We start from the raw sequence: 18465 nt of genomic DNA, 5'->3' as shown, positions 1-18465 counted from the left end.
GAATTGCACTGGGAAAGTCAGCTATGAGGGACCTCTCAAGAGTATTGAAGAGCAACGACATTAGGCTGGAGACTAAGGCGCGCCTAATCTGGGCTATATTCTTCACAATTACATGCTATGCATCAGAGTTGGACAGTGAATAGGGATGACAGAAAGAGAATTGATGCCTTTGAGCTTTGATGCCGGAGAAGAATGTTGAATATACCATGAACTGCTAGAACAAACAGGTTTGTCTTGAAGAGGGTAAAGCCGCACTGCTCCCTGGAGTCAAGGATTCTGAAGCTTCGTCTGACATACTTTGGGCATGTTGCAAGGAGGGACTGGTCCAGGAGAGGCACATCATGTTTGGGAGAGTGGACGGGCAGTGAAAGAGTGGAAGACCTTTGATGAGATAGATCAATTCTGTGAGTGGAGTGGTGGGAATGAGTGTGTTTGAGATGGCTAGGTTGGCACAGGATAGAATGGTGTTTAGGGCTGTTGTACATAGGGTCACTATGAGTCGCAAGCGACTCGATGGCACATAACAACAAACAACAACCAATAAAGTTTGTATACATGTGTTTCACACTATTCCTCATTCAAATTGTGTTTCATACCATCATTCTCATGTTTTATAAAAATAATCCCCATTGGACCTTGCCCATCATTACCCTGTTTTTTCACCCATATCTTTCCTATTTCCTTCTCCTCCTTCCTCCATCCCTCAAACTGTGCAGCCCTGTGGTTTCCCCCCTGCCCATTCTCACCCTTCTGCTTTCACCCCTTCCCCTTTGGGTTCCCATACATATTTTACTAGTTATCCTTCTGATTTTATTCTTGTCTGTAGTTTCTTTTTCATTGCTGTTGCTAAAGACAAGCTTGAAGAATGAGTTCAATATCTTGGCCATTTCAGACCCATCATTAACTGCACGCCTGTCACGATTTATTTGTGAACCTATTTTCCCTTCAATGTCTCTATTCCTCTGGCTTGTTCATTAAAAGCCCTTCCAGTCCTTTAACCCTTTTCCACTAGAGTGATCTTTATAACTTCTTTGTAAGCTGAACATGATATTATGTTTTTACAGTTGCTTGTTCTCTCTCTAATTTCCAGCATGGATTTTCCTTCCAGAAAATCTATAAAGAATCATTTCCCCAATCATGGAGCTATTTCCAGGTTCTGTGCACTTTCTCTTCCTAGCACAACCAGGATTTTCCTAGCATTTAATTAGCCTAGTTATTTTAAAAAAGAAACTTTGGTGTCCTGGTGGATAAGGAGTTACTCTTCCAACCCCAAGGCAAGGGGTTCAAATCCACCAGTTACTCCATGGGAGAAAGTCACACAAGCTTCTCCTGTGTGATCTACAAACTCTGGAAACCCAGTGGAGGGTCAACTATCAGTTGGTTCTAACTCAACAGCAATGAAGTTTGAGGAGTTTTGAAGCAAATAAATGTTTAGGTTAATTTAATATTTGGTCTTTCCTACTAGTCTCATGTTATCAGGAGGGGTGAGTCCCTGGAAAATTACATTATACTTGGAACAGTAGAAACTCAGCAAAACAGAGGGAGACCCCAGTGACATGGATTGACACAGTGACTACAACAATGGGCTTCCGCATGGCCGAGATTATGAGGAAGGAGTTCGACCAAGGTGTTGTTCTGCTGTACATGTATGGTTACTGTAAGCCACAGGAGCTGACTAGATCACACCTAACAACAACAGTAACACCAGCCTGCCTGATGGACTGAACAGGAATCACATTGGCTATGTTTGTGGAAGGAATCATTAGAGAAGCTCAGTATCAATAGTCAGAAAGAGGCCAGGTGCTGACTATTGAACAGACCACCAATGATGCATGGTCAAGTTTAAATTGAAGCTGAAGAAAATAAAAACAAGCCCACAGGAACCCAAATATGACCTAGAGCCTATCACACCTGAATTTTAAAAAATCATCTTAGTAGGTTTGAGGCACTGAATACCAATAATCAAAGACTAGATGAGGTGTGGGATGACAACAGGATATCATTCATGAAGAGAGCAAAAGGTCATTGCAACACAGAGGAGAAACAAAAATGAAAATAGATGTCACAGAAATGATGAAAAATGCACTAGAGCATTGAACAAAGGGAAGAGGTGACTAAGTAAAGAGCTGGACAGAAGATCTCAAAGGGCGATTCAAGAAGACAGATTTCAAAGGGCAATTAGAGAAGACAAAATAAAGTTTTAAAAAAGAATTGGCACTGATTTGGAATTAGAAAATAAAATGGGCATAAAATCTCTCAGCATTTCTCAAGCCGAAATAACTGAAAAACAAATTCAAGCCTCTAATTGCAATACTGAGAGATGCTAAGGGCAAAAATCTTGAATGACCCCCAAAGAGATAGAAGGAATACATAAAATCACAGTACCAAAAAGAATTGACTGATATTGAAATGTTTCAGAAGTACCACATGATCGAGAATCAATGATAATAAAGGAAGGAGTTCAAGCTGTGTTGAAAGCACTGGCAAAAAATAAGGCCATAGGAACCAATGGACTATCAATTGACATATTTCAGCTAACAGATACTGCCCTGGAAATGCTCACCAGTCTGTGCCAGGAAATTTGTAAGATAGCAATTTGGCCAATTGACTGTAAGAGATCCATATTTATTTCAATTTCTAAGAAAGAAGATCAACAGAATGTGTGAATTATCAAACAACATCATTACCATCACATGCAAGTAAAACCTTGAAGATCACCCAAAAATATCTAGCACAGTACGTTGACAAGGAACTGCCAGAAGTTCAAGCTGGCTTTAGAAGAGGCTGTGGCACCAGGGATATCATTGCTGAGGATAGATGGATCTTGGCTAAAAGCAGAGAATGTTTCTTTGTATTTCATTGACTGTACAAAGGCATTTGACTGTGTGGGTCATAATAAACTATGGCTAACACTGAGAAGAATGGGAGTCCCAGAACACTTAATTGTGCTCATGCAGAAACTATAGTTAGAACAATATGCTATTGTCTAAACAGAGCAAGCAAACACTATATGGTTTAAAATGAAGAAAAACACATTTCACGGTTATATCGTTTCTTCGTATCTATTCAATTTGTATCCTGAACAAATCATTCAAGAAGCTGGACTCTATGAAAAAGATTGTGGTATCAGGGTCTTACTTGCTGAGAGTGACGAGGACTTGAAGTGCTTGCTGCAGAAGTTCAATGAGTACCACCTTGAATATAGATTACATCTCAACATCAAGAAGACAAAAATTCTTACCACTGGACCATTAGACAACATCACAAAGATAGAGGAAAGATTGAAATTGTCAATGATTTCATCTTACTTGGATCCACAATCAACACCCTTGTTACCAGCAGTTAGGAGATCGGGAGATGTACTGCACTGGGGAAGTCTACAGTCAGCCATTCTGAGATGAAGCTTTGGCATTTTGTTATGAGAGGCTATTCCTTGGAGACGGATATCATGCTTGGAAAGGCGGAGGATTGGTGAAAGAAAGGAAGCTCTTCGATGAGAGAGTGACACAGTGACTGCAGCAATGGCTCGAGTGTGTTAGGGCTGATGAGAATGGCACAGGACAGGGCATCTGTTGCTCATAGGATTGCTCTGAGCTGTATTTGGCTTGACTGCACCACCACCACCACCACCACCACCACCAATAGGTTGCTTTTAATATTCAGTACATGCTGCTGTGAATCTAAACTGAAGCTGTGGATAGCGACCCTCCGCCCCAGGACATGGCAGCCAGGAATGGTGGGAACTCTGCCTCTGTGCCGAGTGGCAACACAGGTGATTAGGGTGGGGGAAGACACACACACAGAATCAGCCTGAATTGCAAGGTTTCTTTCTCCTTCTCTTGAATTAACAGGCCCCAGATCACAGTGGACACTTGCTTGTTGTATTCTTGAACTCTGTTCTAACTCATCACCTCATAAAAGCACAGTACCTGGGACTGAGCTGGATTCTATTTCGCTCTGAGGGTCCCCAAGACAGAAGTGAGATACAATGGAGAGAAATAGACATACAACCCACTACTGGCTCCTTTCTGCCTCTTGGCAGGTCTCCCTTGTGCCTCACTGCACTCTCAGGTGGGGGTCATCTTGTTTGGTCCTCTAGTACCTGTCAGCCTCTCAGAAGAGCATCACGGCCAGGTCTGCCCTCCTGGCAATGTATGCCCCAGGACCAGGTCCATCTCTCTGTTCCACCACCATCATAGTTGTTAGGTGCTATTGAGTCATCTATGACTCATGAACATGAACCTGTGATCTATCAACAGCAGATCTGAACCTTGTCCTATCCTGTGCCATTGTCACAATCTCTGTCAAGTTCAGGCTCACTGTTCCAGTCACTGTGCTGATCACCTCAAGGATCTTCTTCTCTTTTGCTATTGCTTTACTTTTCCCAGCATGATGTCTTTTCCCAAAGACTGGCCCCTCCTGACTTGATGCCCCCATAGTGGAGAGCTGCATGTGGATGCCTCTCAGAGGAGACTGACAAGCTCACCACGACACCCCCTGACGCCTCCCTGCCTCCTCGGATGCATCTCAAGGGAATGTGTTCTCCTCTTCTGAGAAATAACTGGAGTCAGAGTGAGTTTCTAACTAACTCAACGATCAAACCAGACATTAGCAAAAGAGTAATCTTGGCACTACAGTGATTACAGAGGGGTAACGGGTGAGGGAAGACTACAGAAGATGAGGAGTGGCTGGTGCTGGGGGATGACTGTCCCTGCACCACAGCATTCCACAGTGCAGAGCTGGTGTCCAGCATTACCTGGCCCTTTTATAATCAGGGAGGCAGGCAGTGCAGAGGAGCTGAGGTCACCTGAGAAAGGTCCCCATCCTCCTAGTCTGAACATAGAAATGAGGTCCTGCTGCCCATGCTCAGTTTCTGTTCCTTTTTAACTTGCACTGCCCCTGAGCTTCTTAATAGAACTACAGCCCCAACACCACATGTCCCCAGGAGTTCCCAGAACCTTCCAGCAGGGTCCCCACATCAATGTGTCGTCCAGAGCTGTGTGGCATGCATCCCATCCCGACTTCCTTGAACTGTTTTCCTTCTCAGTGCTGCCAGAGAATCCCTCCCATGGCTCTCCATCACAGCTGGCCACAGGATGTTTGGTGGCATCCCGCTGTTCACTCCCAGAAGCCTCCCAGTCAGCCCTCCCAGGTAAGCCTGTCCCACTGTGAAGCTAGGAGCTATGTCACCAGCACTTCAATAAATATCAATATCAGCAAATGCATAGTGAAAAGACTTCAGTGTATCTTCCAACTCAAGTAGTCTCAGAAGAAAGGCTACTAGTCATGTCAAAAATTAGCCAATGACAACTCTACACATCACAAGTGAACGTGACCCAGCATTGTACTAGAAGATGAGGCCCCAAGTGAGGAGGCACGAGGCATATGTAATAGATGCCACAATGGACTCTAACATGTCCATGATCAGGTCGCATCAGAGCAGGTGGCATTTCACTGTGTTGAACATCACTTGCCTAGAGTTGGAGTCACCTTGATGGCAATTAACAACAAATACCACATCGTTAATACAGACTGAGCCTGGATTAGAACCTCAAGGCTGTGTGATTCTGTGAACAACGTATTTCCTGCCTTAGTTATTCAAGTAGCAGACTTCTATTTATAAACTCATCATAGGAAATGATAATAGATTTATACAAGTCACTCAAGAATTGAAATAAAGAGGGAGAGTCAAGGGTTGAGGGAGATCAAAGGAGTGGAGAGAAAAGAAGCTTACATTTAAGCACCTAGTTGAGGACAGAGATGAGGACTCCTGGAATAACAAGAGTCAGCACTCCCCACTGGGCAAACCGGAGATACACAAGCACATTTGTAGACTGCTGTTGTTACTGTGTACTGTGAGTTGGAACTGACTCATCGCTGACCCTCCAGTGGGTTTTCAGAGTCTGTACATCTCAGATGAAGAGATTACTTATTTTTTTCCATGGAGCGACTGGCAGATTCAAACTGTGTGCCTTCAGATTGGCAACACAACTCCTTACCACTAAGGCCACCAGATATCTTACCTAACTGTACAGAGACAAAACATCTCATGCTGACCTAAGTAGGTTATACCTGAAGAGGAAATTTAAAAACAAACAAGCAGATGAAACAACCAAAAAAAGAAAGAAATGAAACAAAACAAAAGCATTTCTCACTTTTGCATCCCTACGTCTGTTGAGTGTTACTGTTAGAGTCACATGTTTTTGCAGTCAGCAAAAAGTTGGCAGCTGTAATCCATTGAATTTTGAAAACAAATAATGCATGGTGTGGTGCTGTGTGTTAAGAGGGAGCTTTGTTTTATTATTTCATTTCAATCTTGAATATGCTCCCAAGGAAGTGACCTTCCCTCAGAAACGACAGGAAAAAACCAAAAAGGAAATGAGAACTGGCAAAGAACAGGACTTTTTTTTTTTTTTTAAAAAAAAATCTGATGTTTTGCCTTCAATTTGTTAAAGCGTTGATTCCTGTTTGGCCAGTGAAAAGAAATAGCAGAAATATGCTTCTTTATATTATTAATAGAAATGCAGCTTCTCTTTGGCACTACTACATTATTTATCAAAGACTTATTTACAGTGCACTATTTTCAAGTTGTGCCAAGCCAGGAGCTAGCCTAGGGTTCCCCCATACTTATAGACTGGCATCATTTTCACATAGAAATTAAAGCAAAGAGCACAATAAGAAAGGGGAGTTCTGGTAGCCCAGTGAATACAGAGTTTTGCTGCCACCTCAAAGGCTGGTGGTTTGAATTAATTAGCTGCTCCTCAGAAAAAAGATCGTCAATTTCTTCCCGTTAAAATTGCAATCTCAGAAAACCCACTGGAGGGTCAGCCATGAGTCAGTTCCAAGTAGATGACAATGAATTGAGTTGAATTGACAATGGATTGAGTTGAGCTGGTTTGACAATGAATTGAGATGAATTGACAATGGATTGAGTTGAGCTGAGTTGACAATGAACTGAGTTGATGTTGAGTAGACTATGGGTTGAGCTGAGTTAAGCTGACTTGGATTCAGTCCTTGTGGCTGAGTTGAGGATAGCAACAATCAAAACAGGGCTAAGCTGGGATCAAGATGGTGATCAGATCTACTTTAAAAAGGTTTGATTCTGAGATGGATTTTCACTGCATCCTGTAGCTTTTCTAAGGAAACTTGGAAGTGTCCAGATAGTCCTCCCTGGAGGGCTTATTTACAGGACCCTTGCAGTGCTCTTCTATCTCCCCAACAAGAGAAATCCTCAGGAGCCAAGCTTGACAGTGAGAAGCAAAGAGCATTTCCTTAGCCAGCTGAACTTCTGGTTCTACAGCAGCAGAGCTGCCTTCAGAGCAGGGAAAGGCGAGGTGAAGCAAGGAGACATGGGTGCGGCCATCAGGGCTTCCACAGCTTGGTGCTGCAGAAAGTTGTTGGCTTGACCACCTGGCTGATGTCCCACCTGAGAGGGCTGTATGCTGAGTGACAATCCCAGGAGAAGTGAGAGCGGAAGATACTTGGAACCGGTCAAGTCCAAGTGTCTTCCTGCATCAGGAAGCTGAGCCGTGGGATGGCCTCACGTACTCATAGACAGCTGGCCACACAGGGAAGCAGCCCTAGCCAGTGAAGTACCACAGCAGCTGTCAGCTACGTGGAAGCATGTATCCTTCTCCATATTACCTCTTCTTGAGTCAATTGCTTCCCCATTTAAAAGCCCCCTCCTCCCAAGCTGAAATGTGGCCTAGTGGTGAAAGAAAGACGGGGCCATCACACTGGACATGAAATTGGCATTTGAAGCTGGGCTGGACTTTTTGTTGCTGTTACTCAGAGTGAATGCATCATTCTGAAATCTACCCCATAAATCAGCAAGTGATGGAAAAGAGTGCAGCTGACAGGAGTGATTAGAAGAAACGAAAGCATTTTACTCTGGAAGGTATATTGTGTTGACACAGGTCAATACTGGTTACGTGTTACATATGAGATGAGCCGTGGCTCTGCTGGCAGAGTCGGAGACTGAGCTAGAAGGGCCAGGACTCCTGCAGCAGTGAGCACAGACCTCAGGTCAGACTGCTGCTCCTCCCAGGAACTTCATCCTAAGGTTCTTTGTGGATTCCATTTCACCAAACATATGACTCCATCAAGAAAAGCTTTTGTTTCTTTCCCAAAAGCAAGCTCACAAGAATCCAGTGGTCAGTCAGTGGATGTGAGAGTCAGGATGAGTAAAATTGAAAGGAAGGAGGGGCATGGAGATTGCTGTTATTGGTGGTGTATACCATCCAGTCAGAACTGACTCTTAACTTACCCTCCAGAGGAACTTTAGAAGTAGTAAATTACTCGGGAGAAGACTTCCCAACACTTCCCACAGGGCCTCTGGTGGATTTGAACCATGTGACTTTGGGATTGCAGCTTCTTACTGCTAGGCCAGTTACCAGAATAGCAAGTTAAACAAACCAGAGTCATCAGGCCGATGTCCAAGGCAGACTTCGAGAAACAACAGGGGGACATGGCAGGGTTTTGGTGCAGATGGAGCGCATGGGAAAGAGCTTGTTTACATGGAGCTTTGCACTGGAATAAATTTTAAAGACACAGAACAATCCAGTCCCTATAGGAACCTCAATTCATCTTCAGGGCACAACCTTGATGTGACGTTAGAAAATGATATCAAGGTCTGGTTCCTAATATTAACAGCACCAGCTAACCATTATCGCCCAATTTCCATTTCATCTCATTTAGCCCTTATGTTACCCGTATGAGCTTTAGGTAACCATCCCCATTTTACTGGTGAAAAGTTACAGCCCAATAGTGAAATCAGGTCATTTTCTACCAAAAGTCCTGCCCCTGCTTGTGTCGTTGAATCTTGCTGGGAAATGGCTGCTTGGCCAAGGGCTGCATTTCACAGCTCTCCTGAGAGTTCTGAGGCCCTGGGAAATGGTATGGAACCAAGACAGAAGGAAACTGGGTCCCAAATGGCCGTGTAGAGGCTACAATCCTCTAATACCGGGGCAATTGGATTGTAAAGCATGAAACACACACATACGCACAAGCCACTATGTACATGAATAAAACACAATGTATGTGAATAATTATTTGCATACCAATAAAACTAGATGTGTATGTGGGGGAAAGAGCATAATCAACGTTAATTTCTGTTATGATAGTTTACTTTGATCTACAATCAACACTCATGGTAAAAGCAGTAAAGAAATCAAAAGACATGTTACATTGGGGCAATCTGCTGTCAAAAACTTCTCCAAAAGAACATTATGCTGAGTGAACTAAGTCAGCTCATAAGGACAAATACTATGTAGACCATTATTGTAAAAATAGAAGGATAACTAGTAAAACATGCATGGGAGCTTAAGGGGAGTAGGGGAAGGAGTGGAGGGGTGAGGATAGATAGGGGCAAAATCACAGAGTTTCTCAGTTTGGTGGGTGGAGGAAGTGGGGGGGAGGGGAAGGAAATGGGAAGGATCCAGTGAAAAGCCACGGTAATGATGGGCAAGGTCCAACGCTGATTAATTTTATAAAACATAATGTATGTGAATAATTATATGAAACACAATGTGAATGAAGATTAGTGTGAAACATAATGTATACAAACTTTGTAAGCAAGCCAATTAAAAAAAAAGGAAGAAAAAGATATTCTCCAATGTACTAAGGAGCAAGGATGTCAGTTCAAAGATTAAGGTGTCCTTGATCCTAGCCATGATCTTTTCCATTACTTGTTATACATTTGAAAGTTGGACAATGAATAAGGATGACAAAATAATCAATGTCTTTGAATTGTGGTGGTGGAGAAGAGTACTGAACATACCATGGACTACCAAGAGAACAAACAGGTCTGTCCTGGAGAAAGTGAAACCTAGCTGCTCCCTGGAGGCAAAGATTCTGAAGCTCCATCTGACATACTTTGGGCATGTTGCCAAGAGGGGCCAGTCCTTGGAGAAGGACATTATACTAGGAAAGGTGGAGGTACAAGAAAGAAATACCCTGGATGAGATAGGCCAACACAGTAACTGGGGCAATAGGGATAGCTGTGTTGGAGACTGAAATTAGCTAAGATAATGCAGAGTTCAGAGCTGTTGTGCATCAGGTCATTATGAGTCACAGATAACAACCTATCTGTCAGTAACATGAGGATGAATTACATGTTACTGTTATGTTAGAAGCTTTGCCACTGGTATTTCAAATATTATCAGGGTTACTTGTGGTGGACAGGTTTTCAGAACAGCTTTCATGGTAGGAAGAATAGGGTAAGAAGAAAGATTTACCTTCTTTGCTGAGTCAGCCAGTGAAATCCTGTGGATCATAACAGAACATTGTCAGACTCAGTGCTAGAGGATAAGCCTCTGGGCTGGAAGGCTCTCCTGTTGTATGGAGAATGAACAATTCACTCAATCAGATGCTGACTGTGAGGATGGCACAGGAGCATGCAACACCGTGTTCTGTTGTACATTGTGCCGCTGTGATCAGAGCCAGCTCAACAGCAGCCAACAATAACACATGGTGTGTGCGGTGACAGGAACATATGTCTAAAATGGACTTGAAAATTTTCTGAGTTTTCTGTAGGGGTGTACAGTCCAAAACATCTCGAGGCTGGTGGTTAAAAGCTCCCAGTCTGGAGTCACACAGGTTCCCCCTGGGAGTCCTGGGCGTGGTCTTTTCTAGCTGTGTGACCCTGGGAATGTGACTCAGCCCTTCTAAACCCCATTTTTCTCACAAAAATGGACTTACTAGTAGCCCTTACTGCATAAGCTTGTTGTGAAGATTAAATGGGACAGAGCAGTGCAGGACCAGAGCATGAAACCTGATAAGCCCTCAGTAAAAATCAGCTGTTAAAATATGCCACCTCCACTGGCCTGCTGATTCCACAGCAAACAGCAAACCCCAAATCTCTCCAGGAAACCCTCCTGCGTGATTGGAGATTGGAATCTCACAACTGCTTGTGGCTACTCTGAACAACAGTTCACACACTTGTCTTTACAAAGTTCTTGAGAGTTAGCATGGCAGTGGACGAGTGTTCTTCCATCAGGACCCTTTCTGGGGTCAGATTGTCTGCTGACCACATCTAATTCAGTTTCCTGCCTGGACTCTAGAGCCACATGCTCCAGAGATGGCCTGGTGTAGGCGTGGGGTCAAGTCTACAGCTAGGATTCTGATGACAGGGAGAAACCAAAGTCACAGGAGACGTAGCCTCTATCTAGCCCATAGGTAAGCTGGCACTCATGCTGTCATACCTGTATTCAGTGAAAGGACAGACACTTGCTCCATGGACAGATGGAAGGTAGTCATAGATGGTACCAGGGTTGAAAAGAAGTGTGCCCAGGAGTCTGCATTCTACTCTGAAGATAAGCAGAGCTGAACGTACCTCTGTGTTTCCACTTCCTTATTCTGTGCTCCTGGCTAGGATTTGTCAGTTCTCAGTGTGAATAGGTATAATGCAAGTTACTGTGTCCCCAAAACCTTTCTCTCTGCTCAAATGCCCCAGACATGGGGCCCCAGCCTGCAATCTGTTTTATCAGCCAATGTCCTTTTCTTCACATGGACAGGTGTGCTCCAGGAAGGATTCTGAGGGCGTGTGGGATGTAAGTAGGGAAGTTCTGTTTTGGTCTGTTGACAGTGTTTATTTCATTGTAAGTAAGCACACTTTCAAAGGTCTGCTGAGGCTCCGACTCCACACGAAAGGCAGGCTTGTTGGGTAGAGCTCTCTAGTTATGTTGGAAGGGGGTGGTGGTGGTGGTAGTTATGTCCCTCAGCAGGGGGCTGGGACTTAGGAGAGCATGGGGCTCCTCAGCTCCTGTTAGAGTGCTGGCAGCTAGTCATGTACATGTTCCACAGGATGATAAAATACCCCAATCATCCTGCTTCCATGACATCAAATACCTGCATTCTGTCCAGCTTGGCCCGGAGTCGGTGCTTGCGGAGGTGAGTCAGTGCCATCTGGACCTTCTTGCTGTGCAGAGCTTCTTCCAAGAGTGTATCAGGATGCTGGTGAGGCAGGCAGTCCCTGGCGGCCCGGCAAGCCTTGGAAGATGTCATTCATAAAATATTAAAGCCTTCGGGTGGAAGCACAGATCAAATGGCAATGGCAGGCTTTGTGCAGGGAGTGTGCAATGGAACAGTCTCCCATTCATCTCCGACTCCATCTGGCACAGGCTGGACACTGCCCGGAGCCTCCCTGCGGTGGGCTCGAGCCACAGAGCTGACCCAATGGCTCTGAAGTGGACAGACACCAACAGTGACTGTAGATGGTCTTTTTGTTAAAGGTTCCACAGTATTTTAAAAGCATGGCTCCATGTTTCCTTGTAACAAATATACTGAGGTCTCAGTCAAGAAGAGGATGAAGATATATCTTTGCTCTAAGCTGTTTTCTGTGAATTCAGAAAGCATGAAACATAAAAAAATTACCCATATCTGATCATCCCAGGTGCATGGTAATCTATAAAAATGCCCCCAAATGACTACATCTATGCTCAGTTGGTTGAGTTCTTATTAGAATTGTTTTTCTAGTTCCTCACCTTAGTAAATAGCTCTGGAGCAGACTGACCCTAACCCCTTTTAGTTTTAGCCATGCTTAGAGAGCTAGATAAAGGTCAAGCAGATGATACTTTCTTCTTCTTGTTGTTGTTATGTGCCATTGAGTAGCCTGCAAATCATAGCAATCCTATGTACAACAGCTCTGAAACCTTCCCCGTCCTGAGCCAGTCTTACTGAATCCCACACACCTACCTCCATTGCTTTATTCATGAATCAGCACATCTTAAAGTGTGTCATAATTGCAGTGAGACACTGGCTGCCTTTTCTCTGTAGAGAAAAAAATTGAGGACTAGTTATCACGTCAATCCATCCCTTCTGGGGTCTTCCTCTCTTGCACTGTCCATCCACCCTTCCAAGCATGATGTCCCTCTCTAAGGACTGGTGCCTCTTGGCCACATGCTCAAAGTATGTGAGACAAAGTTTCACAACCCTAGCCTCCACTTTCTCTTTAGGGTATGCATTCCATCAGCCTATGCATTCCTTAACCTAACTTTGTACTGGAACAGTTTTCTTGCTTGTATAAATAGTTGGTCACTTCCCTCTACCCCTTAGCAGACTCTTATGGCCTGTGGCTGCCATGTCCTTACAGTACTGCTTCCCCTGGTCAGTAAGGTTTCTTTTCTAATAAACTGCAACTAATATCTTTCAATATGTCTCCAGGTCAGGTTTTCTGCCTGTCTGCAAACACGATCTTTGAAGGATTTTCCCACTAAGGATCAAACCTCAACACCAGAACTTCAGGCTATAATCCTCTACAGAAAGTAGGATTTAGGGAAGGGAAAGCAATGGATAGGAAAAGGGAAATATTCTGAAGCTTTATTCATGAATCAATACATCTTAAAGTGTGTCATAATTGCAGTGAGATACTGGCTGTCTTTCCTCTGTAGAGAAAAACATTAAGGACTAGTCTGGGCTCTGCTGAAAGTCCCACCTGGATTTCAAGAAGGCTGAGGGACACAGTTTTCTTAGCTAGGTACTTCTTCCTGCTGCCTGATCCCCTTCTGCCACACTGCTTTCCTGTAAGTCCTCTGCAGCCTCTGGTAGAGGGACAGAAGGAGAAAGGTGCTTGCCTTCAGGCTACAGTTCACTGGACCCAGGATGGACCCTGTGTCCCTATCACCATCACCATCACCAAGATGAGGATATTAAATCCTATTTCTTGGAATTTGGGTTAGGACGAAGGGACTTCCCTCATTTTCTTCTTGGTTCTTGAAATATGAAGTAATGTTACATCAATATTGGCAAGGCAGACAGGTTTAGCCCAGTCACAAAAATAAATCAGTGTTTCTATTTGCAGAGAGGGAACACAAAGAAGGTGGCAGTGGCGACTCAGAGATGAGTGAAGCAGCCCTAGGGAAGATAAAGACCTCTGTTCCTGAATATCCAGATGCTGGTTCTGATCGCTTGTGTGTCCTCCTATCCATCCTGACTATGAGCTACCCTTGCAGTCACTAAGCAAGTCTTGTTTGACCTTAGTTTGTGAGACCCTGGGGCTCTATGCCCTCAAGTACACTGAGAGACCCCCGTAGCTTTCCAAGTCTACTTGACCTCAGCTTACAGGAATAGAGCTGTAGTTTAACTGATTCAGAACTGAGCAGGAGGCCAATTTTGTTATACTCCAATGTAGCTCTGGGATTCTGAGGCCCCAAGGTAGGTGATAGGTGGCCTTTCTTCTACTTCCTCTTGTTCTTATGTACCATTGAGTCTGACCCAACCCATGGTTGACCCTCCAGCAGGTTCTCAGAGGCAGTAAATCGCCCATCCTTCTGCCACAGAGCAACTGGTGGATTGGAACCATGTGCCTTTGGGCTGGCAGCACAGCTCCTTACAATAGCACTCCCTTAGCACATATTAACTGAACAGCCTGTGTGTCAACACTGTGATTAATACTGGTGACACAAAACAAACACACATACACACACGTTAAATGTGCATGCATTCTTTCTCTCAATGCACCTTGAAGTTTCTACAGAATGAGAAAGAAACAAAAGTCTTTCCCTTTAATCAGTTGACATCAGTGTTCATGCTTCAGTGACATTGTACGTGTCTTCGACATCTGTGGTGGCAGTGCCCCAGAAAGGAGTGTGAACTTGGAAGTGGGTGGAAATTACAATAATAGCATTTATTTATATGCTTATTCCTTAAACAGGTGGATCTGGGGGAAATATTTTGAGCTCTGTTTAATGCAGAGCTAAGCTGGAATAATTTGCTTCCTCGTGTGCAGTTTGCCGAAGAAACTTCAGAGACTCCCTGGGAACATTCACATTTAGCAGCTCAAGCCAAAAAGCAAACACAAGATATCAATCCAAGCATGGCCTTTGTTCCCTGACGCTGCTCTGCATGTCCACTACGTGGAAGAAAAGGAGGCCAGCTTGGGCACCTACGCTGACATGCTAGTTCCTCTCAGCAGAGGCCCCTGGTCCCACGTGGGCATGCAGATCTCTGGAGCACAGTTGTAAATGCTGCTCTCTGACCCCATCTGGAAAGTCTGTTCTGTTTCTGGAATTAGTACATTTTTCCTCCAGGCAATCCTGAAAGAAAATTGTGGGCTCTGCACCAATCATTGGTTGAGGCAGTTTATCCCCCTCCCCTGTTCCAAGAACTGGTCGGAAAGAGGCTTTCAGTTCAAATATTCCACGTGTTTGTTCAGAGCTCAGGCTCCAGGCCCTCTCCTAAGAAAGCAGTAAAAGGTCCTGGATAGAAGTGTCCTCCTCTCTCTGCCTGAAGGGGGATCTCCACACTATCACCTCTAGCTCCGATGAGGGTGTCACCTGGGGCTCCCTGCCACTGCATGTGCCTAGAGGTTGTAGGCAGCCACAGGGGTGTTCCTGGGCAGGGACTCCTGAAGTGTGGGCCATGTCTTGAATGTGCTACTCAATAAGCCAACCAGACCATGTTCCCGTAGTCATTTGCTGCCTGTGACTGGGGTCACTCTGACTATCTGCTCAGCCTGTCAGGAAATAAGATTCGTCTATTGTTTGGGGACCAATCCCCATTAAGGCTCAGTGAGGGGTTTCCAGCTGATTTCTCTGTTTGGGGTTGTCATCGTCGTTTGCCCTTCTCCATCTTACAAGAACTTCACTCCCAGGGCCAAAGGGTTCATGCTCCACACACCTAATAGACTCATCTTGTGGGTACCCAAATTGTGACTTCCTGCCATGGCTGATCCCTAATGGAATCAGTGCTTCTCTGAACCCACCTTCCGCTTGTCTACCCTTCCTTCCCACGCTCTTTACCCAGGGTCTGCTCCCCCAGGCTCCCAGTCAAGTGTGAGTACTGACTTCCTAGGTCCGGCCTGCTCCTCATCAAGCTTATCTAATTTTTTCTTGCCAGATTTAAAGCTGGTTGCAAAGTTGGCTCCTAAGAGTATAATTAATCCTGGTTTAGTTTCTGAACAATGTTGAAATTTCAAATTCAGGGTTCTTGATTAGAACACTGGGACCACTTCAACTCTAAGGAAGAGATAAACAAACCGTGAAGGAAAGAAAACAGAAACTATTGAGATAGAGAGCTGTTGGGTAGATGTGGTGAGAATGCCAGATTTCCCACTAGAACTCTATTGTTGTATCAAAAGTGTCTTCCCTTTGAACGAACTATTTGCAATAGCTCATGGTCAATGCATCCCATTGCCTACAAATCCATCTTTGTCAGGAAAATGCTGAGTTAACTTGCTCTGCTGGAGAAGGAGCTGTGAACTGGAGAGAGCAGTGCTGCGTGGCCACTCAAGGATGTGAATAAACACCCTAAGTTCTTCATTTTGCTGCTACTGAAACACTTCCAATTAAGCTACTACCTGCACTAGAGGGCTTTGTGAAGGTCTTTGAAACAATGCCAGGAACTCATATGACTCTTTTATGGACACTGAAGAGAATTAAGAGCTAAAACATCAAGTGGATAACAATTTAGTTGAAACAGATTCTCAGGAGTATTGACTAGAGAAAACAAAACTCCGAGAGATTGCAGGAATCTTAAGAGGCAAGGGAAGGGGAGCTGGTGCCAGCAGGGGGATTGGGTGAATGGGAAAAACTTCTCATCTTTTTAGACATAGACCCTCATTGCTGTGGTTGTTACATGTTGTTGACTCACAGTGACCCTATAAACAACAGATCTGAATCCTCTCCTGTCCTGTGCCATCCTCATCATATGGACACACTTGAGCTCTTGGCACACTGTAATCACTGTGTCAATCCATGCTGTGGATCTTTCTCGCCTTTACTGACTCTCCACCTTTCCAAGCATGGAGTCTCTCTCCAAGGAAGAGCCTCTTCTAGCAACATGCCCAAACTATGTAAGATGAAGTTGTATCATCCTTGCCTCTAAAAAGCAGTCTGACTGTACCTTTTCCAAGATAAATGTGTTTGTTCTTTTAGTTGTCTATGTCCATTCAGTACTCTTTTCCAATTCCACCACTCAAAGGTATCAATTCTTCTTCTGTTATCCTTTTTCACTGTCCAGGTTTCCTATACATAGCAAGAGATTGAAAAGACCATGATCTGAATCAGGCACACTTCAGTCTTCAAACTAACATTGTTGCTCCTCATTACTTTAGAGAGGTCCCTGACAGTGGGCTAGCCCAATGCAACATGTCTCCTTATCTCTTGGTTTCTGATACCAAGTGTGTTGATTGTGAATCTAAGAAAGATTAAATCATTGACCACTTCAATCTTTTCTTCTTCTATCATGATGATTCTTATCAGTTCAGTGGTAAGGATTTTTGTCTTTAAAAAAGAAGGCTTGTACGATATTAGCAGAACTTAGAAAGCATTGCCCACGTCCATAGTCTGTACCAATAACTCTGTAAGAATGAGTAGGACAAAGGTACTGGTGTGCTACAAAATGACCCACCCAAAGAATGTATTGTTCTAATCTTGTTGATGACTTCGTCCTAGGTTGCTGTTGTTGTTATGTGCCATCAAGTCACCTCCAACTCATAGCAACTCCATGTACAACAGCTCTGAAATCTCTCCTATCCCGAGACAATCTCATAATCTCTGGCAGATCTAATCCCATTTCTATAATTACTGAGTCAATTAATTTCATCCTAAGTCTTCCTTTCCTGCACTGTCCTTCCGTACATCCGAGCATGATGTCCTTCTCCAAGGACTGATCCTTCCTGCCCACATGTCCAACGTATGTGAGACAAAGCTTCAAAATCCTTGCCTCCAAAGAGCAGCTTGGACTGACCTGTCTGTTCTCCTGGCAGTCCACAGTACGTTCAATACTCTTCTCCAGTACCATAACTTACAGGCATCAATTCTTCTTCTATCATCCTTCGTCATGTCCAACTCTGACATATAGCAAGTAATTGCAAAGACCATAGCCTGTATCAGGGGTACCTTAGTCTCCAGACATACATTGTTGTTCTTCAGTATTCTAGAGAGGTTAATGAGAGCAGGCTTTCTCAAGACCATCAACTACTCATATGCAAGTTCAAACTGAAGCTGAAGAAAATAAAATCAAACCCACAAGAACCAAAGTTTGACCTCGAATTTATCCCACCAGAATTTAAAGACCATTTCAGGAACAGGTTTGAGGCCCTGAATATATTGAATGAAGACCAGATGAACTATGGGAGGGTATCAGGACAATTTTTCATGAAGAATGCAAAAACTAGAGATCTGTACACTAAAGTTCAGAGCAGCATTATTCATCATTGCAAGACCATGGAAACAACCTAAATGTCCAACCGTAACTGAACCAATTAAGAAATGTGGTACACTTGTTACTTTGGTCCATCCTGTTTTCTGTGGCATCTCTGTTTCAAGGACGTTTCTCAGTGTTTCCTGTAAGGCTGGTCTTGTTTTTACGAATTCCTTTAGGTTCTGTATTTCTAGGAATAATTTGATCTCTCCTTCATACCTGATGGATAGTTTTACTGGGTACAGTATTCTTGGTTGAAAGTTGTGTTCGATAGCTGCCATTCCACTGTCTTCTTGCTCTCATGGTTTCTGCTGAGAAATCAGC

General features: G+C 44.0%; 1 pseudogene; it reads left to right on the top strand.

Moving 5' to 3' along the window:
• Positions 1 to 1581: 1581 nt before the first annotated feature.
• LOC102870539 overlaps positions 1582 to 18465 on the top strand; it is a 69516-nt pseudogene continuing 52632 nt past the window's right edge.

This window comes from Elephantulus edwardii, unplaced genomic scaffold (genome assembly GCF_000299155.1).
Source record: "Elephantulus edwardii isolate Elephantulus edwardi_28Jun2011 unplaced genomic scaffold, EleEdw1.0 scaffold00420, whole genome shotgun sequence".
Taxonomy (NCBI): Eukaryota; Metazoa; Chordata; class Mammalia; order Macroscelidea; family Macroscelididae; genus Elephantulus; species Elephantulus edwardii.
This window is presented reverse-complemented; position numbering and strand designations above follow the sequence as displayed.